This window comes from Acomys russatus, chromosome 2 (assembly GCF_903995435.1).
Source record: "Acomys russatus chromosome 2, mAcoRus1.1, whole genome shotgun sequence".
Classification (NCBI taxonomy): domain Eukaryota; kingdom Metazoa; phylum Chordata; class Mammalia; order Rodentia; family Muridae; genus Acomys; species Acomys russatus.
The window spans coordinates 30,559,535-30,585,303 of NC_067138.1; the positions used below are offsets into that span (position 1 = coordinate 30,559,535).

Below are 25,769 nucleotides of genomic sequence, written 5' to 3' on the forward strand. Positions count from 1 at the left end.
AAAAAAAAAAAGACATCTATGCAGCCAGAACTTACTTTACTTGCCTACTGTCTCTCTCTCTCTCTCTCTCTCTCTCTCTCTCTCTCTCTCTCTCTCTCTCTCTTTCTTTCTTTTGTTTTGTTTTTTCGAGACAGGGTTTCTCTGTGTAGCTTTGACTGTCCTGGATTTGCTTTGTAGACCAGGCTGGCCTTGAACTCACAGCGACCCACCTGCCTCTGCCTCCTGAGTGCTGGGATTAAAGGTGTGCGCCACTACGCCAGGCTCCTCTCACTTTCAAGCAAAGAAACAGTCTTTTACTATTGTGGCATCTGACAAAAGCAGATGTGGTAGGAAGAGAGAGTTAAAATTTCCAGCACTGAGTCTTCTTGTGAGTTGCCAGATGTCTGGATAAACATTGCTTTCATGATTCATCCAGCTATACCCAAATATAGTTAGTGAAAGCAGTCACACAGTAGATGTGAGGAGCCACTTCCCTCAGGAGGCCTCACTTTCTCACCATCTTTTACAAAGGCAACATGTTGGTTAGGGCCAGCCACATGGCCTGGTCAAAGCTAATGTTTTCCCTCCTGAAAAATGAGGTCTAGTCTGCTTTAAATCTGGCATAGTCTAACCCCAGGTCCATCCTCCAGCTATGGCATATAGGATCACTCTTATCTGAGTCCAGGGCAGTGATGATGTGCTTGGGACGCAGAGAAAGCTACAACACAAACACTGTGCCCCCTCTTTACAACACGAGTGGAGTCCTCCAGCGCATGCCCTCTTTCCTTTGCCAGTTCTGCTGTGCTGTGTCACCAGCCCCCTCCTGCTGCACCCTATGAGCTGGGGCCCTGGTGGGTGCTACAGGGGATGCTGAATTTGAAGGCCTGTGAATCCCAGGGTGATTCTTGGACCCCTTGTGGTTAGTTGAGCACACAGAGCAAACCTAGTCAGTTGTTGATATTTGTTTTCTCGTATGAATGCAAAGCCTGCTACCATTGCTCAGTTAGAGTAGGGCTTCCAGCCTGTATTTCCCCTCAGAGTTTTAGGACATGCAGTACTGTGTTTCATTCAGTGAAAACTGGTTTCATCTTAATGCCCTCTGAGATCTCTTTTGCTGTCCAGCAGAATGTTTAGTCTCTGTTCATTTTCTTTCAGAAATCCCTGAGCCGGACACTGAGAGCATCAGTCCTACCTTTTCTAAGCCTTGAATTGGAAGCTCCTACTACTCTATGGCCTAGAACTAACTAAAAGGTAATCATAATTTAAAATCTATTATTAAACACACATATAAGTTCACACATAAGTAGCTGGGCATGATGGCATAAGCCTTTAATCTGAGCACTCGGGAGGCAGAGGTAGGCGGATCACTGTAAGTTTGAGGCCAACCTGGTGTACAAAGTGAGTTCAGGACAGCCATGGTTGTCATGTCAATATAGAGAAACCCTGTATTGAAAAACAGAAAACAAAACAAAACAAAAATCACACATAAGTAAATATTCTATTATGTGTTGAACAAAATTTTGCTATATTTTCTTCATTTTTCCAGTTTCATTTGCTTTCCTTCCCTCCTGCTATCCTGTTTGGTTCCTTCTTTCTCTGTACTCACTCAGTACACATGTGTGGCATCCTTTCAGGGCCCAGTGTTTGCGGCACACACACCTTAAGCCTCCCTCTAGCAGTCTGTGTGGCATGGAAGGGGCCGTTGGAAAACACATATGAAAACGGCAGCCCCATCTCCATCCAGATGCTTCTGGTGCTGGTCTGGCTGCGAGGCCAGCAGTTATTCGGGGACCCACTCTTCCTCCTTCACTCTCTCCATTGGCCCTGAAACCAATGCCCTTCTGCCCTCTGTGTCCTGACTGGGCGTTGGCTTACAGTAACCTTTCCCAGGTTACATTAACCCACTTTCTGTTTATCTTTAATCTTCACAGTTAGGACTGTTAGAATTACACACTGGGTAGGCAGAGCAGCAACAGTACTACTCCCCAGCCAGTTAACATGTGGACATTTCCACTGGGCCTAAGTCCTGACATGGCAGTTCCAAGAGGAGCAGTTTTTTCTATTCCTGTCCTATGTCACAGTAAAAGTCACCTTCTGTCCATATACACAAGTCTGTGTGAACCATGAATGCTTTTAACATTTAGACACAACCTGGGCGTGTGCTCAGTTCTTGACACTACTCTTCTGCGGGATGCAGATGGTAGCACTTCTTTCTCAGGGTTCTGCGAGTACTGAATGGGTTGGTATGTAGAAACTACACTGTTCTAGGTACATAGTGCACACCTCGTGAAAGGAAGCCCTCAGCGATAGTAATAAAATGCCCATGTCATCATGATGTTTTTGTAGCAGAGCAAATACCATAACCCCAAATGCTGGTGAGACCCCAATAGGAGGAAAGAAGGGAAGAAGGCTACCAGTTCAGTAATCTCATTGTTAGTTCATTAATTGCCTTCACTTTGGTCACAAAGATGCAATTGGAAAAGCTTTGGCTGTGACTGGCAATTGGGGTAAATAATTATGTTATATATTCTTAAATCCTTTTCTTATCATTACTATCTAAATACAAAGGACATTATAGTCATGGGTTTTTATAAGTTTAAAAACAATTAAAAATGCACATGTATTTGTTGTCTCTTATTAGATAATGTTTCTTATTCTTAAATATGAAATGTTCTAAAATAGCATAGCCTTTACTATATTTACTTTTTCCAAACTTTTATGAGCAAACCAACCAGAAACTGAACAACACACATATACTGTACATATACTAAACACAGCTTACTTATACTTTGGCTTTCTTTTCTCTGTCCTTTGAACTGAAAACACAGCTAAATCCATCACATTAGAGAATTTCCTTAAGCACTCATTTTATATTGCTTGCTTTATATGCAGTTGAAACAAATAACATTTGTCAGACTAATGTTGTACAGAGCTGGGGTGCAGCTCAGGAATAGAATTGTCCTCAGCATGCACAAGGCACTGAGTTCTATCCCTAGCAACACACACACACACACACACACACACACACACACACACACACACTCACACACACACACACTCACACACACACATACTCACACACAGACATACACATACTCACACACACTCACTCACACAGTCATACACACACACTCACACTCATACACACATACACACATACTCATTCACACACTCACACACATTCATACACACTCACTTATATACTCACATACACACACACTCATTCACATACATATTCACACACACACACACACACACACACTCACTCACATACACTCACACACACAAGACCTATAAAGAAAAAAGAATATAATTATAAGTCACTGTGAGCCTCGTGTAGCATCTGACTCTAGCTGGCATGCTCCTCCTCCGTTCTCTTTGTCCCTGTGCCACCATTGGATATGCACAGTGCAGATGAGAGCTGAACTGAAAAGGCTTGTAAGGACTGAGTGACTGAGAACCCATTTGCTAAATCCTGAGGACATGATGACTTTCAGATTTGCTTTTAGTACCCCTGTGAAGCAGAAATGTACAGAGAGTCATTTCTGTAGGAGGATGTGTGCATCTGAATGCAGCGACGTCAGTTCTGTCTGATGTTTGGGATGAGGGTGACTGGAATCTCTCTCTTGCTTTCCCCCTGCAGTCTTCCCGGGGCTCCTTGACTGTGATCTGGAACTCTTGAGAGGAGAGCCTGATGAGAGGTCTATGTAAGAGTAGTTGCTAGCCTCGGCATTGATACCCCTTTCCTGTTATCTCTGTTGCTATGGCCTCTGCTCTGGCACACCTGCCTAGCCTGTGCCTGGGATTCCTCGGCCCTGTGGGGATCCCTGATGGTACTCCTCAGCCTCTGCTTTCTGAGCTGCTTTCATTGATGCCCTTTATGCCATCTTTTCACAGATAATTTTAGAAGAAAGTCTTTTACCTCTACCCACACCAGTGTTTTCTGGACAAGAGGAGTATTATGGTTGAGGCTCTTTGTTTGTTTTGTTTTGTTTTGTTTTACAAATCTCTGCATTTTGCAAGTAAGGTTTGGGCAGGAGCTGTATGTTCTGTTTAAAAAGAAGACAAGAAGACGTGCTAACTTTAAGGTATGTCACTTGGTCCTGTGCTAGAAGTCTAAAGCTGGGCTTGCCTCGTGTTCTCTCAACAGTAGACACCAACATCTTTTTATTATGGTTTGTAGAGTTCATTTGCATTTTTTACTTCATTATTGTTGGAACATGGTCTGGGAATGGAGGGAGTCATGTAAGGGGAATTCTGAGTGCTTGTGGAACGCTCCAAGAAAACAAGTCTTATGACCTCAATTGCTCTAAGAACACAGAGTTGTTCTTGAAATGTGGTTTCATGCCCTACCCACGGGTAGCAGATAGGACTGAGTTCACTTCAGATTACTCCTTATTGCTTGCTGCTGTTATTCAATTAAATGTTTAAAATATCCTTATATATCTATGGAAAAATGATTTTGAGGCTTGCCCTCATGAGAAGTTTACACATGTGACCTTTCTTATCCCTCAGAGTATAAACTGTCTGGGGCTCTAAATAAAGCTGGCTATTGCCTGAGACTTTAGTTTGCCTCGTTTGGTGGCTCCATTCTCCCACGTCCCACCTCCCCTAGAGTGGTGGAACATTATGTGGTTATTTGAGATAGGTTATGGTTTGTCCTCTGAGTAAGCAAGTGAGAAAAAAAACGTTCTTCTCAAAGAGAAGTACAAAGTAAAAATTTCTAGAAACCAAGAAGTTAAGTTGCCATTTTGTGAGTAGTGAAGACAGTCTCCCCTAGTACCTAAAGGAACACTGCCCAGACCCTATGGTTTTCATATGACTATCTCCCTGATGCTCACGTGTCAAAGGCTACTGATGGTTTTGTTCAGGGAAAACTAGATCACGAGGGTCTAGCTTCACCAGTGGATCCGTCCATGTGTCCACACTCAGTGGGCTATAAGAAGGGAGAGCCTACTGGGGTGGGCAGATGCGTTTGGATTTAAGAGCGCTTGCAGCTTTCACAGGGGACCTAAGTTTGGGCCCCAGCACCCATATCAGATGCCTCACAACTACCTAATAATTCAGTTGTTGGGGGGAGGCGGGGTGGGGAACATCTGACATCTTTTGGCCTCTACAGGTACCCAGGTACCCATACACATGTAGCCTGCACTAAACAAGATAGACATATATTTTGGGAAAAAATCCTAAAAGAATGAAAATGGGAGGAGGAGGAAGAAGAGGAGGAGGAGGTTGAGCCTAGTTGGAGGAAGAGAGGCACTGCTTTTGATGGAAATGCCTTTTCTCTTGCTCTTTCTTACCTCTTTGCTTTCTGGTTGTCACAAAAGTAGTCTGCTTTCCTCTCCCCTGCTATACCACTGTGGTATTTTTGCCTTGCTACAGGCCTTAGAGCATTTGGGCTCCTGAGCAAAGATAGAAACCTTTAACACTGATAAAAAAGAAATCTTTATCCTTCTAAGTTGTTTTTATAAGGCATTTTGTTGCAGTGAGGAAGGCCACAAGGGACCTTGGATTTCACCTCTCATTGTTTATCTCACTTGCTTTTATCAGTCTGACCTGTGTGTCATCAGAGCAAACTAGGGATGAATATTTTCATATGTGTTAGCGTGAAGTTCTTTAAACTTTGCAAATGATAAGGATTCAAATAGTCTTCTCGGAGTGTACCGATCTTCTTAATTTCTAGAATGCATCTTAAGCTGAATTTTGGGCTTGGTGTCTTATTATCAGGGTTCCCTTTAGGCATAAGAGGTGATGTTTTAATGACCCCAGTAGATGCTGGAGATAGTAGATAGCAAGGAACCCTGTATTTACTGTCCTGTCCTCTGGAAAAGTTTTAACCTGTAAAATAGTTACAGCGGAAGATTAATGACAGTAGGGAACTACATGATAAGAGCAGCTGCAACAATATTGCAGTGTGTGTTTCTAACACTGAGGCTATTATTAAGTAAAATAAAGGTTTGCTAGAATACAAGCACTGAACTACCAGGGCAGCCACCTGACGACTGCGATGACTCTGGTTAGCAAGTGACTAACAGGTGAGTTGAATATACAGCATAGATGCATCCAAAGGCCTGATCAGTTTCTGGTGGCATGACGGCATGGGAAGTCATGGCCTAGAACACTGGGGCTGATATATGTCTGAACTTTTTCATTTAATTTTTTTTCCCCAATGGTTGACTTGCTATTCAAGCTCCATTTCCCTACCCATTAAGGCACAATCACTTGTGGCAGTGACTGGTGGATTCTGAGAGGGGAAAGGGGGAAGGGTCGGTAAAAAGACACCTCTGGTAGCTGTGAACTTGGCAAGAAACAAACTTCTCAGGAGACAGCTTCAGTGAGACAGTGCATTTAATGGGTGTAGTGGTAGTAAGAACAAAGGCTACATAAACCTTTGGGGTTGGGTTGGGTAGCAGCTATGGAGTAAGTGTAAGTCATTGGCCAGGGCTAAGGTGTTGGGAATGCCTCATTTGCATGAGAAGGAATTCTAGGAGCTGGGGGACATGACTGTATAAGGGGAGAGGAAGTTTAACCTGGCTACCAGGCTACATGACACCTGTATAAGAGAGAGTGTGTGTGTGTGTGTGTGTGTGTGTGTGTGTGTGTGTGTGTGTGTGTGTGTGTGTATGAGGCACAGGGCTACATGTGCTGGGACATGCAGGACCAGGGCAGAGGGGAGCAGTCCTATTCCTGCCAATCTCAGGACGAGATGTGCGGAGTTTGGCATGACTTGACCCCACTCTTGCTCTGGGCTGGCTTCCCTCACGCCCGTGGCTCCCTGGCTAACAGTTGGCCACTTGCCACAGAAATTGTTGGAAATGAAGCCATGGCTGGGGGTATTCCATTCTTCCTTTATTATGTGTGGTAGAAGACAGTCAGTAGAAGACAGTTTTTATTTTCCTGACTTTTTAAGACCTTTATATAATGATATGTCTTTTAAATGTCAGTGTAATAAAGCCATGGTGTGCTACATATTTTTCCAACATAGTCTGTAGTGTAGGTTGACTAGCCATCAACAGCAGATGCTTAATTTCTTCCTGCTCTATAGGATCTCCTTTAAAAACAAAAGCAGCGCCTTTTTTTTCCAGATGTATTTATTCAAATGTGTATATCTGCCTTCCACCTTGCTTATATTACTGATATAAGTCTATGATTTACAGGCCACATGCCAATCATAAATGAGGCTGTGTTTTCAGGTAGAACATTATTTACAAGCTTAAGTTTTTAGTGGAGTCTCTTTCCAGTGAGCACCGTTCTTAGCATTGTCCTGACTTGTTTCCTCAGTTCATTAGAATTGGAAAGCTATCATTTCTTCTCACTGTTGCCAAGGCCATCAAGTCTGGTGTCTTCATTGTCCCTCTTTTCACTGCCCATTGCAGAGTACCTCTGATCTCAGACTGCTCTAGTTTCTTTAGAGGATGTCACTAGACAGATAGGCATCGCCACAGAACAGCCCAGGTAGGAACTGACCGGGCTGAAATTCAGGGTACATTAGATCAAGTGAATCTTGATTTTTCCGCTCAATAGCTCATCCAATTTATGTGTACTCTGGGAAGATAATTAGAGCCATTGAGAGACACGTTGGCCTTTTCTCACTGTGAGGTGGTTGATGATGCATAATGACCTCAGCCTCTCTTTGCTTAAACTCTAGGTCTAGGCTGACACTCACTGTAGACCCGGTGACAGTTGCTAGCATCTCTGGCCGTCAGACCTGGGATCATTGATGCTGACTTCTTTCTGCTCAGAGCTGTCATTTTATGCCTCTAAAGTCTTGAAATGTGTAAGGCAGAGAAGTACCATATTCAACAGCAGCTGAGAAAGTTGAGTTTGTTTTCCCCTTGCTGGCCTTCAGTATATTTAAAGCAGGAATGCCCTTTTCGAGGTTTATTCTTAGCATAGGTACTCTTCGCCTAATTTAAGCAGTTATGAAAGCAACAGGTACATCATATCATGTATTAAAAGTGCCATCCTCCTGCTCAGAGGGGGAGGAGCTTCGTGCTCAGCTCAGGAGTTCCTGCAGCCTCCTGAGGCTCTTCTCAACAGGCCTGTACCCAGCATCTGCAGCATCTTGTTGCAGAGATTTGCCCTTTACCTTTAAGAAGCCCACAGGTAATCTGCCACAGTTGTTATCCTGGGCACTAACTCTGCATTGGATGGACCCACAACCTGTTTACATGTTATTTTTGAGAGAAGTTACCTGAGTGAGCTAGAGAAAGTCTTGTTGCTCCTTTTAAGTAATTCTCAGCCATGATGTCTGTGTGCTTAAATTTATGCTGGGGTTGATCTGACCTGGGTTATGACACAGATACCACATCACACCACACACACACACACACACACACACACACACACACACACACACACACACACACGAGCATCTCTCTGGCCCTGCCTAACCCTGATCATCTCTCTTCCAGAGCTGCCTGTGTTTGGGTCCTGCTGACAATGCAGAAGTTGTCTGACAGCCAGAGTGTAGTGCCCATAGAGTCAGGTCCCCCTGTGAACATGGCCTGCCTAGTCTTAGTGTGACGGTTGGCTGGCAGAGGCAGGCCTGAAGCTTTTTTCGGGTCTGTGTCAGGATCATCAAAGCCTTTGTATCCAGTTCTGTTTTCTGTTCCTTCCTTTTGAATTTCATATGACACAGACATACAAAATACTTACTGTGGTGAATTCTATTGGATTTACATAGTTTTGAAATTTTATCTAATGCTTTCTGATAGTTCTACCAAAGAGCTATTAAGAAATTGCTTCTGCGAATGAGGCTCTGTTGGGCTCTGGGCTCTTCTGGATGATGGGGAGGATCACAGGGATTCTATTGCTGTTTCTGGTATGATCTTTGATGATTTAAGTCCCAGAGGGAGTCAGCCTACTCCTTTGAAGGTCACCTCTTCAAAGGTCTTACCTTCCCCAGCACACTCGACCCGGGCAGAAATCCTTCGTGCGCTCCCTCCTCTTTCTTCTCTTCTTAGAAGTTATTATTGTGGGCATGAATAATGCTGCGCCAGGAGCCAATGCACCTGCAGCCTGTGACTACTGCTCATTTAGCAAGCAGATGGCAGGAGCATTCCGCTCTTCTCTAAGCAGTTCATTTACTGATATTTGAAGAACTGTCATCACAGAGAAACCTGTGTCATTGGCCTGTGTGCAGGGCAGCACTCCCCGAGGTTGCTTTGTGCATACACACACACACACACACACACACACACACACACACACACTCAGTTTTTCAGTGAGGCTGATATGGTTTGCTTTAGTATATTTTCCCTTTCTCTGCTGTCCTTACTTCGGAAACCTTGCTGACATATAATCTTGTATTATTGAAATAAACTATAGCCATAAATGCTGTGCTTTCCCCTTGAAGTACACATTTAGGAATGGGGAATTTAATTCATTGGGGTAAAGAAAGAGCTCACCTGTGGCCCACTCTGACCTGTCATGCCAATCCCTCTGGGCCATCTTACTGGCTGAGGCTGACCTATCAATATATGCCGTGAAGATTCCTCTGGACCATTTTATGGGCTTAGGTATCTCACAGAAATGTAACCATTTGAGTGAACAAGTGAGAATAAATGCAGAGTTGGAGCCACCCTCTTCATTTAAAATGCAGTACTTTTGACTTTCATCTGCTTTCTCCGTTTTTATGATTACGTGTGATCAGTGATTACATATGATGAGTGGGGGATGGTGAGCTTTCAGCCAGCAGGCTACCTGCTCCATCCCACAGGTGGATTTGTCAGTGTTTTGAATTCTGCCTATTTGGGGTCAATGACAGTCAAGGGCAGTGAGACCAGGTGATGAGTCTTGTTTCTAGTTAGGTAGGAAAGTGAGGGCATTCCTCCGGATGAAGTCCACCACTCATAACAGTGGCTACCAGTGTTTTATGCTACACTGATTGCAGAGAAAGGTTTTAGATCAACAGCATTTTGTGATATTAAGTATCTTCTAAATAAGGACTTTGCCCAGACCAGTTTACCTGTGTCCTCTTTCTTGTTCAGCTATAGGATCCGATACTGCCATCTGCTAGGAAGCAGAACTCAGAATTGGAGGTCAGCTGGTCTGTCTTATATGAAATACACAGTGGCCTGGATTTCCAACCAACCTAGACTTATTCCCTGTGTAACCACTAAGGGGAAGGGCAGGTAAGGTAGGACTACTAGACCAAGTTCTCCTGTTTACTCTTTGTTTCTTCCACACACTCTGTTGAGTGAATTGCACTGATTGCATTCATGATGAACACGTTCTAAATTTGCAGTTGTTACTTTCTGTGTGCTTTCAGGAAGCTGCTGTAGTAAAGAGGCCTGCCCCTACAGCAGCAGCATCCACAGGGGCCCATTTGTTCTCTGGTTGATTCTTGTGGTGATGCCTGTTTTACATAGTCAGACCCTGAGTGTCCCTGCACTTCTTTACTATGTCTATTTTCATTTTGCCCAGTGGGATCCTCTTATCAGACTGCTTAAAAGAGGGGAACTAGGCCTGGCTGTTATCTCAGTGACTAAAGGCACTCACCTCCCAGCCTGGCAACCCCCAGCATCCCCACACGGTGCAAGGAGAGGACCAGCTTCCCTCACGTTCTCCTCTGACATCCACATATGGATGGACACACACACCAAACAAACAAACAAACAAACAAGCGTAGTGCTGTTTTTTAAAGAGTAGGGAACTACCTAAGCGACTGATGAGCCACCCTGGTGCCACATGCACCGTGCTGCACCCTCCGCTGCACTTGTCGAGCACATTGTGCCCGATGCTGGAAGTACAGCGCATCTATATTTGATATCGAATTCCCCATTACAAATGTTTTGTGTGTGTGGTTTTCAGTATCTAAAAACCCTATCCACATCAAAATAGGTTGAAATACGTAAAGAGCACCTGGTCAATCTGCAAGTTTCATGTCTGATTCCTAGCTGTCCATCTCGTTCACACTTCAGGCTGGCCTGGATCCCTGCAGTCTGGGAAGGTTTGCAGCTTGTACTAACATCCTTGCGCACTGGGCCCCAGGATCCAGACACTGATTACACTTCAGAGAAGGAAATAGTTCTCAGGGTAGAAATTTAGTATTCTGGGGACTGGCTGCCATTCAAATAGCATGAAAGGAAGCAGGCGCTCAGCAGGCAGGATATAAGAGCCCTGGAACCATGGCACCCTGCTAGGACTCGAGTCTTGTCCATGGCTGATTACATAATTTGGAGGTGTCTGTCCTGTACTATGTCTCTCCCTGTGAGGGGGAGCAACAGGACGAGCCAGCCCAGGTGCGGGCTGCAGCTGTGCACGAAGTGGTCCAGGTGCTCCAGCAGGTGTTGGAGCCCACGGGTGTATGGGCTTTGCCTTCTAGAGGATGTCTTGCCTATTAAGGATTTGGCTATTGCCAGAAAGTTGTTACCTCCTCAAGAATTTGTGTATCAGGAGCTTTCATTCTGAATAATTTTCTCCTCTAGAACTTCAGCCTTTAAAAATTTTAAAGTAAAATATGATTACATCATTTCCCAATACCTTTCTTCCTCCAATGCCTCCTGCTTGCTTTCTCTCAAATTCATGGTTTCTTTTTCCTTAATGATATCTGTGTGCTTGTGTGCACACATGCATAAATGTATAAATACCCAATGAATCCATTTAGTGTGCAGACGCACTTGTGCACGTGTGCGCGCGCCCACACACACACACACACACTTTTTTTTTTTTAGGACTGACCACTTGGTACTGGATAACCAGTTGAGGGCTCGTCCCTGCAGAAGACTAATAATGCTCTCAGCATTCCTTAATTGCCTGTACTTAGTTCTTTGTCTAGGGGTGAGGCCCAGTGAGATTTGCCTCTTCCACGTTAGCATTTTCTTATTAATATTTTAATGAATTTTACTTATTTATTTGCTTTACAGCCTGATCCTACCCTCTACCCTCCTCTCCTCTCAGTTCACCCTCATGCCTACCTCTTCTCATCACCCCCTCTCCTTCTTAGAGAAGGGGAGGCCCCTAAGGAGTACCAACCATCCAACCCTGACACCTCAAGTCATAGCAGAAGTAAACACAACCTCTCCTGCCTAGGCCAGACAAGGCAGCCCATCTAGAGGAAAGGGAGCCAAAGGCAGGCAACAGTCAGAGATAGCCCCTACCCCTGTTGTTAGGCAACTCACATGACGGCCATACTGCACTTTGGCTACATATGTGCAGGTGGTCTAGATCCCTTTGACTCACCTCTTTGGTTGGTGGTTTAGTCTCTGTGAGCCGCCGTGGGCCCAGGATATACTCTGTAGGTCTTCTTGTGGTATCCTTGACCCCTCTGACTCCCTTAATCCTTCCTCCCACTCTTCTACAAAACTCCCTGAGCTTGGCCTCTTATTTCGTTGTGGATCTCTGAATCTGTTTCCATTGGCTGCTGGGTGGAGCCTCTCAGAAGGCAGCTATGCTAGGTTCCTGTCTGTAAGCATAGCAGAGGAGCATTAATAGCTTCAGGGTTGTCTCTTTCCCATGGGGTGGGTCTCTAGTTGGGTCAGTCATTGGTTTGCCATTTCCTCAATTTCTGCTCCATCTTTATCCCTACACTTCTTTGTAGACAAGACAAATTCTGGGTTGAAAGTTTGATGGGTGGGTTGGTGTTGACCTCCACATTAGCATTTTCATTGGTGATATACTGATTCAAGTTTTCTTTAGGCAGATATATTATTGTTGAGGTATCATGGGTAATACTTCCCTGTCATTTCTAGGGGACACAACCTCACAGCAGATTTCCTCTGGCTCTAACAGTCTTTCTGTGCCACCGCTCCTCTATTCTGTGATGTCCTCTGAACGTTGGATGCAGGAATTGTGTGGGAGACATATCCACTGGAGCTTGGCACCCCAGGAGCACTTGGTCTCTATCTGTTGCAAAGAGAAGTTCTTTTGATGAGTGGTGAAAGCTACATCATCTGTGGATACAAGGATAAATATTCAGAATGAAGTTAGAAATAATTCTGGTTTAGTAAAGTGGTAGTTGTGGCTTCTCCTCTGTGATCCATGACCTCATCAGTTCTGGGCAGTTGACTGGGTTTCTAGTACCAAGCATGAATTCCCTCCTATTGACTGGGTCTTAAGTTCAATTAGGAATCTGTTACCACCAAGATTGAGTCCTCATTGCCCCATTAGGATTCTTGTGCCATGTTGGTTGCCCTTGTGGTTCATAGGTCCTAGAACTGCATAGAACAATTAATTGCTTCCTTCCCTTGGCAATTTTCATACCTACTAGAAGTATGGAAGCTCACCCTCAGGAAGAAGGCTTTGAATTGAGACCCAACTTGAGGTCTTGGAGCCTACCATAGAGGTCCTCTGAAAGACTCCACCCAACGATGGATCAATGCAGATACTGAGACTCACAGCGAAACTTTGGGGTGGAACATAAAGAGTCTTATAGAAGAGTTGAGAGGATAGAAGGATCTGGAGGGGACAGGAGGTCCACAAGGAGACAAATGGAGCAAACAAATCTGGACAGGGTTGGGGTGGGGTGGTGGTGCCTCTTCAGAGACTGGTACACTAACCAAGGACCATGCATGCTGAGGACCTAGACCCCCTGCAAAGATGCAATTGATAGGCAGCACAGTCTCCTTGTGGGTCCCATAATATGGAGAGTAGGACCTACCTCTGACATGGACTCTGGTACCCATATGTTGATCACTTCCCCTGGCTAAGTGGCCTTAGAAGGCCACAGAAAAAGAAGATGCAGGCAGTCCAGATGAGTGTTGATAGGCTGAGGTTAGATGATAGGGGAGGAGGGCTCCTCTTTCTGAGGACTAGGGGATGCCCAGAATGGGGGAGTTGCAGAAGGAGGGTGGGGCCAGGTGGCTACAATCGGAATGTAAAGTGAATAAATTAAAATTTTTTTAATTAAAAAAAAAAAAGATCCAACTTGAATTGTCTGAGTCATGCATCCAAAGTGCATGTCTTCAGTAGGGACTTACCTTCAACACCTTAGAGGCAAACAAGGGGAACAGTAACAGCAACAGCCTTTATTGCTTTGCACTCTCGTGACTAACATCTTAAATGGAGATTTCTTATGCCTGGTATTGATATTTTTGTTAGGAGTCAATGGAGCATTATCAGCTGAAGTGGGATAGCTTCATTTAAACTATGCATGTATATGTATGCACATATACTTAATATATGCACTTTTAGGTAAATAAAATATGATTCCTTATGGCTTTTTTAGACCTCTTTATTATTATTTTCTCCCCTCCATCTCACCGGTATTGATCTCCCCCTTCCCCTTCCCTAGTCAAAGCCCTCCCTGATTTTCCCATGTTCCCCTTCATTTCACTTAGTTATCTTTACCTAGCGATGCTAGTCCCACACCCTCACACTTTTGCATGTTGCTTACTGTTTTCAGGGGCCTTTCTAGCTATTATATGCCTCCTTTTGTATTACCTCCTTAGTCTGCTAAGTGCTAAGTCCAGTTCTTGTAGCCTCATCTTATAAATAACTAAGCCAGTGTATAGAGAAGTGAAGTCTGTCGTACAGGGCTGCAGATGATATAGGACTTGAGCTCCATGGGATTGTTCTAGAACTATGTTATGTCCTCTTTCTTGCTATTCTACACTGTCTCTAAATAATTTTATTTAAGGGAGAGCCAGTAGAGAGTCCCCAGTTCCTTCACATTTAGTTTGACTGAGTGATTACATTCACATCCTTTTGTGGGACATGTGTGCAGCAAGGGTAGGCTGGGATTCAGTGTAGTTGCCCAGGGACTTAAGTGTGATTGAGAGTCCTTGTCTGTGATATTTGAGAGTTAGTGTCTACAACATTGTGAATTCACCTGTGTCTTGTACACTGCTCAGACCCACCAAAACATTTGTACACATGAACAGTGGAATTCACGCAGACTACCACAGCCTCAAATCCTGAGATGGTACTGTATCCAACCAAAATAACTCTGTGTATAGCCCTTCATAGCTGACTGCCTTGCATAGTGTTCATGAACAGTATGAAAATTAGTGTATGACACCTGTGATAATGACTCACGCTTATGTAAGCTTACTTCAGTGGACCAAAAATACCTTTTAGTTAAAAATATGAGAGAAAGATAAACATATAATTGTACAAAACAAACTTATCTGTATTAACATGCCTTTATAAAAACAGCAATTACTAAAGAATTAAAAGGATGTCAAGGTTGCAACAGGCCAGTCAAAGTAAGTATCTGTTGTGATTTATAATTTAGATAGATATTAGTCAGCTAGTTTGGATATTATACTTAACAAGATAATCAGCTTTGTCCTTTTCTAAGAGTAGGCTCACAAGATGGAATCAGAATAAAGGTCAGCGTGAACTCGGAGCTGCAGCCACATGCCTTCAGTGCTCACTGGCACATCATCCTTTTAGAGAGTCATGGATACTTCTTAACAAAATGTTAGGTGTGGTTAAAGTCCTGGGACCGGCAGCAGAGGCCATGCATTGGTGGAAATGGACCCTCTAACTTCTCATCAAGTAAGCACGTCCTGTAGAAGGAAGTGATGTAGAGTTCATTCTACTTTGTTTTAGAAAAGAGTGAGTTAACTGGCTAAAATTAAAGCTTGTTAGGGAGCTTTAATTAGTTAAAAGTCAGAGCTTAATAGTCTGTTAATGAATTACTTTAGAATTAGTGGAGTGAAACTAAGTAATCTGACAAAATGGTGTGTTGCAAGCCCTGTGCAGTTAGAATGGTGAATGCCACACTTAGGAAGCGTGAGTCTGGAGCCTGTGGTGTCACATCCAAGCCCACATCTAAGCAATGTGGTATGCCAGTGGAGATCAGGATGCTATGATGGGACTCCTGTCCCTGACAGCATCATCGTGGTCTTCCATGCTACAGTATTTCTTCCCAGGGTGTTAACTACAGATGCCGAGAGTGATGTTACATACACTAGGCACTTCAAAGCACCATCTCAGCTCTTGGAAGGAGGCAGTGGTATCAGGAGTGGGTTCAGTAAATGTTCACAGTGAAAAGGATGAACTGTCCATCAGTCTGACTGCTTTCTTCACATGCTTAATAGGTAGGACTCTTCCATGTTTCTGCAGACAATTCTATAAACAGTGCCTTCTGTGAATCAGACACATTTTATCCTATTCCTTGAAGCCACTCAGTCCCAAGTTCCATCCTATGGTCAGGTCCATTTGACTCAGTTCAGATTTTGTCTTATCTAAAATTCAATTACTTCTGGGCATGTATGGATGTCATGACCATATGAAATGCAAACCAAGGAATATTTTTGTAAGGAAACTGTACTCAGATTATAGTACTAGATAGGGAACAGACACACTTTTAAAAAGTATATCTAATTTGAGTTGGGGAGATGGCTTAGTGGTTAAGAGCACTGGCTGCTCTTCCAGAGGACCCAGGTTCAATTCCTAGTGTCCACATGGTAGCTTACAACCCATCTGTAATTCCAGTCCCAAAGGATCCAGTGCCCTGTTCTGGCCTCTGCGGTCACTATATACATGTGGTGCACAAATGTACATGCTGGCAAAATGCCTTGCCATATTTTAAAAAAATAAGAAAATTAAAATGAGTATCTAATCTGTTCAGGCTGCTATAACAGTGCATTGCGTAAAGTAAGTTAAAATCAATGGTAGTTTATTGCTTACAGCTGTGGGAGGTGGCATTAGCAGGACATCAGCAGCAGGCTCTGAACCAGCGAGGGCTCATTCCTCAAGTGTGCAGCTTCTGTGGTCTCACATGGCATTCCACCCTTAGGATGGGGACCTGAGGACACTCACGGGCCTTCCCAGTACCATCACCTTGGCCGTTGGATTTCAACTTGTATATTTTAGAGGAAGCGTAAACAATCAGATACTAGCAGAGAAAATTTTCTTTCAGCTAATAATATTTTAACAGAAGGAAATTAAATGTGATATTCATTGAGCAGATTAACTATAATCTAATTCCTATATTTTATGTAATTATATGGTTAGAATAAGCCTGGTTTGATGGCTCTCACTTATAATCCAAGTTCTTAGGAAGCTGAGACACGAAGCGAGGAAAGTTAATTCCACCTGGGTTTATATAATGAAATACTGCTTTTAAATGAATTAATAATATAATAAAAATGTCAAAACAAATTCTTTTATAGATATTAATATACAACTACAGAAATATAAAATAAAATAATTTATTCAGAAATACTTTTCATAACTTGGCTCATTCTGAAAAGTGTCAGTTCAGAATTGAGGATAAAGAGATATACAGAATCTTTAGGTCATATCCAGGCACCAAAAATCAATTGAGGATAAAGAGATACAGAATCTTTAGGTCATATCCAGGCATCAAAAATCAAAAATAAATGTCCTAGTTCCATGTACTGTGGGGTTTTGTTTTTTTGTTTTTAGTTTTTTGGGTTTTGTTGTTGTTGTTGTTGTTGTTGTTGTTTCTGTTTTTGGTTTTTGGTTTTTTTTTTTTTTTGGTAGTGCACACAGTTCTCCAGCCTGACCATAGGAAAGGGTAAATGTTACCCACCTGAAACTGTGTGTTCTGTGTTTGAGAAGCAGATGGATAATGAAGTCTAGGATTTTTGAGTAATTTCATTGGCCGAGCTAATTGTGAGCTGTGTCTTCCATCTACCATTTCTCTTTCTTTAGGGGCACCCAGTAAAGATAATCTGTTCGACCATCATCCCCGATGCAGGTGCCTGGAGGCCACAGCAACAAGCTGGGCTCACTTGTTGTTGACAAGCTGTTGACCAGAGGCCTTCCGTGTCCATCAGTCTATAATTATGTTTTCTCTGTCTGTCTGCCTGTCTGTCTGTCTCTGTCTCTGTCTGTTTCTCTCTCCCCTCTTTGTAGACCAAATCATACTTTTTTACCACACAGTAATAGAGGAATCCTATCTTTACACATTTTGTTTGTTTTTGTAAATAACTAATTATAGACCATATAGGGCTTTGTGGGCTTGTTGATGCATATGGTAAATAATGAAATTTTGGAATTTTAAAAACTAGCTTCCTCTTGTTACAGTTGGTGTGCTTGGTGACTACTTTGAAAGTTAAGAAAGAATTAATTTAATATTAACTTCGGTTTTTACTTCTTGCTGTTCCTTAGAACAGTTGTTAGCATAAAGCTTTATGAGTCTCATTCCCTGGTTCCGTTCAGCGTTATGAAAACTCAGTCAGCACTGAGTTGTCCTGCCCAGGGTGCTTGTACAGGTTTTATCTAATTAGGCCTTTCCAAATTCACCTGCAAATACATATTTTTAGGAATATTAGTAGGATAAAAATAGAAAGCTAAAGTGTTCCTCTAAGATTTTGTGGAGAAAATAATTACCATTGCTCCCGTCATTGTGGGGCTCGGAACTGCCGATCCCATGATCTGATGTGCTTCTCCCCCAAAACTGTTTTCATCACTGAGGAGGGGCTAGCCTCAAACTCTATCCGTCCTTAAAAATAATGTAAAATTTATCATCTTACACATTTCTAAGTACATAGTTCCTGGTGGTGTAGTGAGAATTTAGGTTTCTTAAAAAAAAACCCAGTTATGATGTGTGAAAATGTTTTTGATTTAATCTTAGGTGTGGGATATGGGGCTGCTTCAGACTGTCCACAGCTGCTATGATTTGCCTGGTACACTAGCAGCGGTGTGATTTTGCCAGCTGCAGATAGTTTCCTTTTAGAATTCTGGGGACTCTTGACAGGGTATAAATCCCAGAGCCCACAGAGGGACAGGGGCACTCCAAGGAAGGAGGAAGAGGAAGAAGGAAGGAAGGAAGGAAGGAAGGAAGGAAGGAAGGAAGGAAGGAAGGGAGGGAGGGGAAGGAAAAGGAAGAGGAGGAGGAGGATGTTGCTTCTCCTGCTGCTTCTGGTTGCTGCTGTTTTGTCAAGTAGTTGTAAGCAAAGAGGTGAAATAGAAGACATTGGACATCCTGTTGGTGAAGATCAACTCTGCTCCAAGAAACTCAATGTCCTTAATTAGCAGGAAATAGTTTAAAGACACCTATGTCTCCTTTCTCTTCTACCCTTCTTTCTCTTCTCCCTGGTGTTGAGGGGTTGGAAAGGATTGGGGTGGAAATGGGTTGAAAGGATAAGAGGCATAAGAAACCAATAAAGTAGATAAAGAAATATGCCAACATAATAGTGCCTTATTTTTGTTTAGTGTGAGTCCTGCCTTAGCCTGTGTGTATCTGAGACTGCTGGCACAGGCCACGGCACCTACTCATGCACATGTCCCATGTGTTCATTGGACACTAAGGCATGACTGATTGGGGTTGTCAGCTGTATGTTGTCAGTTTTTGCTGAAGTCAGCACATCCGCTGTGGCTGTGTGCCGGGTGTTTCCAGGAGCTCTGCTTTGCATCCTTGACATTGTCTAGCACATAGCAGATGCAGAGCATCTGAGGACTGACTTTGAGACATTTCTTCTGAGAATAATTCTCAGTAGTGAATTAGAAAGCAATTTGTGTTAAAAAGTCGTCCTTGGCCTTTTAAAACTCCAAAAATAAATGCCAAGCAATGCTTTGGTAAGTCAGGCGTCATGTACACCTTTCCTCCCAGCACCTGGGAAGCAGACATAGGCTAAGCTCTATGAGTTCAAAGCCAGCCAGATGTACATAAAGGTATCCAGGACTGCCAGGGCTACAGAGAAACTTTGTCTTTAAGAAGGATGTGCTCTAATGAGGACATTTCTCATTAAAAATAAGATCATTTCTAAAATAAGAGGTATTAGGAGGACTGGAGAGATTGCTCAGCAGTTGGTGTTCCCAACACATTTACAGCTCACAGCCCATGCATAGCTCCTGCTCCAAAGGATTCAACACCCTCTTCTGAGCTCCTGGGCTCCAGGCATGCATGTGGTACAGTACACACCTGCAGGCAAAACACTCATAAACATAAAATTAAAAAAAAAAAAGAGTAGGTATTAAGATTGTTTTTTCATCCCCACAAGACCAGTATGACAAATACTATGTGTATGTGTGAATGTCTGTCTGTCTGTGCATTTTCTGGAACTCTAGCACTTAACATTTTCTGCTTAATTACTCTTCTTCAATGAATACATGTATAATCGTTTCTCACTTCTAGATTAGGCATGAAAAGTTTGCTGTTTTGTTTAGGTCCAGAATGCTCTTGTACTACACTGTGTTTGTTAGGAGTTGGTCTGGTTTTCATATAACTTTCTGTTCTGGGAACTTTTAGAAATTAGTGGGGAAAATAGCATTATATTCACATTGCTATAGAAAATGTCATCGAATTCAGAAGTTGCATTGGGGATATGAGGCATAATTACACTAATTTAAAACTGTCAATCAGCTTTGATGTCCTAGTGCTTGCAATAGGTAGAAATGGACTTTTGGAAAGCTAGTTATCGAGAACTTGTAGTTAGATGGTCAGGCACACAATTGTCAGAAATATCTGATGTCGCTATTTAACTCAGAGTTATCTTGAATGGATGGTAGGACATGTAGATGGATTGACAAATGGATGGGTGAAGGCAGGTAAACTTTGTAACTCACCTCTCAAAATTGTCACATGAAGTATTGTGACTTGTCTTAAACATCACACAGACCACCCCTGTTGCACTGATAGAGATTGCTTGATTTAGTCAAAATACCCTTCCCACCTTTAATACACTGTAACTGTTTAGAGAGCAAGAGTTAACTTATCTGTGTCACATAATATCTGCCATGAAGGAGACATGGAACACATGTCTAAATTGAAAGAACCGTAATTTCACTTATAAAAATATTTTTATTTTAGTAGTTAATATTTATCTGATGAACAATAATGGGAAAAAACATTCTCTACTACTGACTTTCTTATAGTAAGTTTCATTGATATTAGCATTAGTAAAGTAGAGCAAAAGGGATGATTCCTGTTTGAGCATTTGAGAAAAATGGCTTGCCTATTACTGTGTCTTTGAAACCACCCCTACAAAACACAGGTCAGTAGAGAAAAGCCATCATCCTATTGCAGAGCTGTGGGTTCTGCCTCCTGGCATCTCATGGTTTTGTAAGGATAGATGCCTCTTTGATGGCCACTTACAATTGCTCTTCTGCCATTGGTTGAGAGCTCAGGTCTGTGGGGACAGTTAGTCATGTTTCCAGTGCGTTGGGGATGGTGTTATTTCTTTGTTAACACAGGAAGGCACATTAGTGCTCTTCTACTGCTTTTTAGTTCACAACTCCACAAACAGCACCCAGTTCTGAGGACCAGAGCCCAGCACAGGCCAGATAGGTCCTTTGCTAAGATTTGACACTGCTCATGTTTCACAGCCATGTTCTCAAGGTGACGCCCTGGGGAAGAATCTGTCCAAGTTCAGGTTGGTAACAGGGTTGTGGCTCTAGTCCCTGCCTGCCCACTGGGAACTGTCTTTAGGATCTACCAGAAACCACCTGCAGGTCCATCGCATAGGCCTTCCCAGGAGCACTGCATCCAGCAGCAGATTCCTTGTCCATTGCTCTGCAGAGCTCAGATTTCTATGACTTCCTATATGTGAGAGAAAACCATGACACTAGTCTGGGGCTGTCTGTCTCCTCTTCTGCTGGTCATCTTATAGTGGGATTCCTGGTAGTCACTGTCCCAGGGCTTTCTACTGGGTGCTCACATGAGACTAGGAACTCATAGGGTCCTTTAAGGATTCTTCATTGCCAGAATGTTCCGGTAAAATGCTTGGGAATTGCCAGATTTACTCCAGTACTCACATAGTCGTGCTTCCCTTGTTCTAGAAGGTTTGACCTTGAGTAATTCTGTCTGCACCATGCCGTGCACTTAGGAGATGGAAATGGTGCGGTCAGCAGTGCCATGGCCTTGCTGTGCAGCAAAGTGACCTAGTCAGCAGATGTGTGAGGCTATTGCTGGAGTAACACACCAGACTGTTTTGCTGTCCGCCTTTTGAAACTATATTAAGTATATAATAAAGCTGTCGATAGAAGTTGACCCTAATGACAAAAAAAAAAAAAAAAAAAAAAAAAATACACTCTTGAACCCCAGATATCCCAGAAGTTAAGACAGGGTTATTGCAGCTTAGACATCAGCCTAGGCATGTTAACAACACCTTGTCTCCACACTAAAAAGTTAAAAGATTATTTTTAAGGTCTGAAATGTGGTTCCACATTAGAGAAATTGCCTAGCATATGGGAGTCCCTCCATTTAATCCCTGTACCAGAAACAAAAATACGTATGCCAGCAGCAGTCATTTCTCATCAAGAACTGTGCCCAGCCCATCACTGTTTGCATTGTTTTGGTGAGCCTGGTAGCGTAGCACAAACACACTACCACACTGTGTCCCACATTGCTGTGACTGCAGGGCTTCTAGTTCACAGTGTGATTCTCATGCACGGAACCGTCATAACCATAACACTTTAGACATGCTGGAGGCCACTTTTAACGGACATTCTTTCTTCCTGTGTTTTTCTATGGGTGGGAACAGTAGTACTGCCTGCACATATCATTATTATTGTTACTTATCAGGACTGAGGCACTTGAGCTTATGTTTTTCATCCATTGATCTGTTATTTTGGTCAATCGCCCCTAGGTTAGCAGTGGGCAGATGAGGCCTGGAGTCAAGCTTGCAGCCAGGCAGGTTCAGTCAAGCTGAACCCAAACTGGACCAGGTGAAAGGTTTAGCCTGGGCTTACTGTCATCAGACAAGATTCATCATAGGAAGAACACTGCACTTGACAAGATGGGCTACAGGAAGCCAGCCTGAGTTGGTGATCAAAGAAAGACTTGCAAAACCCTGGTTGGTGTGGAGACTAATGATGGTAAGTGGGAAGAGGCTAGAAGCAGCAAACAGCCAAGAATTTAGAAGTAAATGTACTTGCATTACTGGCACGGGCAATTTAGAATATTTGTAATGACATTGTTAGTAGTGCTTAAAAAAAAGATGAATTATATACATAGTAGGAGGAAATCTGGCTGCTATCTGGAGCCCCTGCTACTGGGTAGTCTTTGAGTTACTTATGAGAGAAAGCAGGAGGGAATTTCAGGGTGCGTTGCTAGGCAACTGTGAGAGAATTCATTATGGAACTTGCATGTGGGTTCTGGGTATTGTTTTATTCATATTTACATTTTGAAATCGCCTGAAAGAAGTTGTCAGCCAGAGATGTGTGGGTCCATAGGTATCAAATGTATACACGGAGCTGTATTTCTTGCTTATGGCATCCTGCCTCACTTTCTTCCCTATCTGTTGCAGAAAAGTGGTACAGCTTTAAATGAGATGACCAATGGCTTCTTAGTGCCCTTTACGCTGGTCACAGGCTGTGCATTGCCTTTAACACCCATGCCTCTCTGTTGCAGTCACACACCTGATCACATTCCTGTGATTTTCTCCGAATTTGTGTTCAAAGGATTTTACTTTCTGTTCTTTCTACTGTTTAAGTAATTTTTCAATTAAAAAAAAAATACAGCAAAAATTATCTGGAGCCTGGGAACCTGAGAGTAGAGACATCTGTTTTTATGTAAGGGTAAAATGCTGGCTTTCAAATACTCAGTGTAGAATTCTCACCACACAGTTCGCTAAAATGTTCCATGTTCACAGTGGAATTTGAAGTGAAAATAACTCATTTTGCTCTGTTGCCATGGGAAGGCCAACATTTAATGTCATCTTTTGTACTCAGCAAAGTTCCCTGACAGTAGAAAGTGGGCACAGAAATCCCACCATCCAGAAGAATGAGAAATGTTAGGTCCCAAAGCTGTGTGGAGAAAATACCTAGCGGATGGTACACGCTGATTCCATCAGTGTTTATGGATAACTTGCTCTGCCAAGCCAGTTACTGCCCTGAAAGGCAGGTAGACAGCAGGAAGGAGACAAGGCTCTGTCCTCATGAGCCGTTTGTGTCAGAGAGATGAAGCTGAGAGTATGGAAGAAAAATAAAATAAAATGCATGGAATTTCTACTAAGACTGGGATGGATGTGTGTATTGCAGTGCACGGGGGTAGTATTCTAAAGAGAGTGGTGGGCAGAAGTGCTAAGGGGCTCTTGCTTGGGTAGGTGGACCTATTCAGGGTGGTAGTTATGATATAGGTTCTGTTTCTCATGTCAAAAATAGGTTTAAATTATTTTATGCTTGTGAGCATGCCTCCCTTTGTGTTATTTGATAAAGACATGCCTTGTTTTTCCTCTGCTCCTCTTAAATGTTTTGTGGTTTTCAAAGCATGATATTTTCTGCACCTTCCTGCAGTTAAGTGAATTGGGCTCAAAGGTGATAGATCGGATTGTTTTTCTTTGTGTGTGCACTGGGCCTATTCAAAGTTGATTCCAAGCGGATGAGCCATCCTATTGCGAGTGGAACACTTTTCATAACCTTCATGAATTCTATGCAGGATATGCACTGACTCCTGCTATAATGCGCATAGTCCTGCTCACGTGCTCTGCACACCATAAACCTGTTGTTTGGTAAAAATTAGCAGCCCAAAACTTCCTGCATCTAAAGTATATTTGCACACAAACAGGTGCTTGTTTATGTTTTGTTTTCTCTTAAGTTTCAGTTTCCAGTATGTATTGGAGCTGAATTCTATATAATGCTTTAGTCTCATCTAGATTGGTGATTGGCAAAGTATGGCCTTTGGAACAAATCAGTCTTCTGTTATACTGGTCAAGTTTTGTTAACATGCATAAATGACCAATAATTTAGGCCTTAAAGGGGACTGGTTTCATATGCTAATGACCTGAAAAAATATTTACTGTGTGTTTGTTGATGAAAAGTATTCCAACCTTTGGCCCATATCATACAATTTTTATAAACTAAGACTTATAGTTAAAAAACAATTTTAAAATAATTAATATTTTAGCTTTTAATGTTCCCAGGATGAGTTCTTAGTAAAAGATGGTAAGAGATTTAAAAGAATACTTCAGTGTTATTTAGATTTCTAGCACTATTTTTTAAAATTAAATAAGGGGGAGGAAAAAAGACATCAGATCAGATTAAGGGTGCACTGGCATTTTGCAGGGTCCGGTAGTGAAGGCTTGCAATGCTATCTACTGGGAAGATGGACAGAGGAACATTGCAAACTAAGGCCAGTTGGGGCTACAGAATGAGTTCAAGAGCAGCTTCCTGAGACTTGTCTGAAATAAAAAGTAAGAAGAAGGTTGGGGGTATAGTTTATGGATGGAGTGCTTGCCTACTTACCTTAAAGCATTTAAAGAGTTCAATTTCAGGATGCTGGAGCTATGGCTCAGCACTTAGAGAGCGGGCTGCTTCTGCAAAGGGCGGGAGTTCACTTCTCACCCACATGGCAGCTCACAACTGTCTATAACTACGGTTCCAGGGGATGTGACAGCCTCATGAAGACATATATGCAGGCAAAGAACCAATGCACACAAAATAAAAATAATTTTTTAATGTTAGACTTCACTTTACATAACGTGATAACATTTAAGACTAGAGCCTTGTGACGGTGTATCTCATTTATGTGCTGTGTGAATTGTCCAAGGTGACATGTTTATATCCTAAGGTAAAGGTTGGGCTTCCTTTGGTAAAATCTTTATTTTGCTTCATGGTGTGTGTGTGTGTGTGTGTGTTGTACACATGCTTTATATTTGTATCTGTGATGATAGCAACATTTTTTATGAACTAATTAGCTTTCAGACTGCTGTAGTTTTTGAACTGATGTGACCCTTTTTTGTCAAGTCATGTTCCAATGCAATCATTTCAGGTCTCCTCGCACTCAGCCCTCTGAGGTTCATGCCATCCCCACTGACATTGCCACAGAGTCTGGGTTCTCGAGCTCTGTGACTAACTGTGCTCTCTCTAGTCCTGCCTGTTAGGACTAACGTTGAACACAAGGCTCAATACAAAGGAACTTGTGCTTTCCGTGGAATGGGCTGCTTGTCTTTCCTGCCTATGCCCAGAGGAGGAGTGTGACAGACAGG

General features: G+C 42.7%; 1 protein-coding gene across 1 annotated transcript in view; it reads left to right on the forward strand.

Annotated features, from left to right (window-relative positions):
* The first annotated feature begins 1,132 nt into the window (after nt 1-1,132).
* Nucleotides 1,133-25,769, forward strand: part of Fam110b (family with sequence similarity 110 member B) — a 113,521-nt gene continuing 88,884 nt past the window's right edge. Inside the window, exon 1 of the mRNA XM_051159858.1 lies at nt 1,133-1,230. The gene's annotated coding sequence lies outside the window, so the exon portion shown is untranslated. The remainder of the gene's footprint in view (nt 1,231-25,769) is intronic.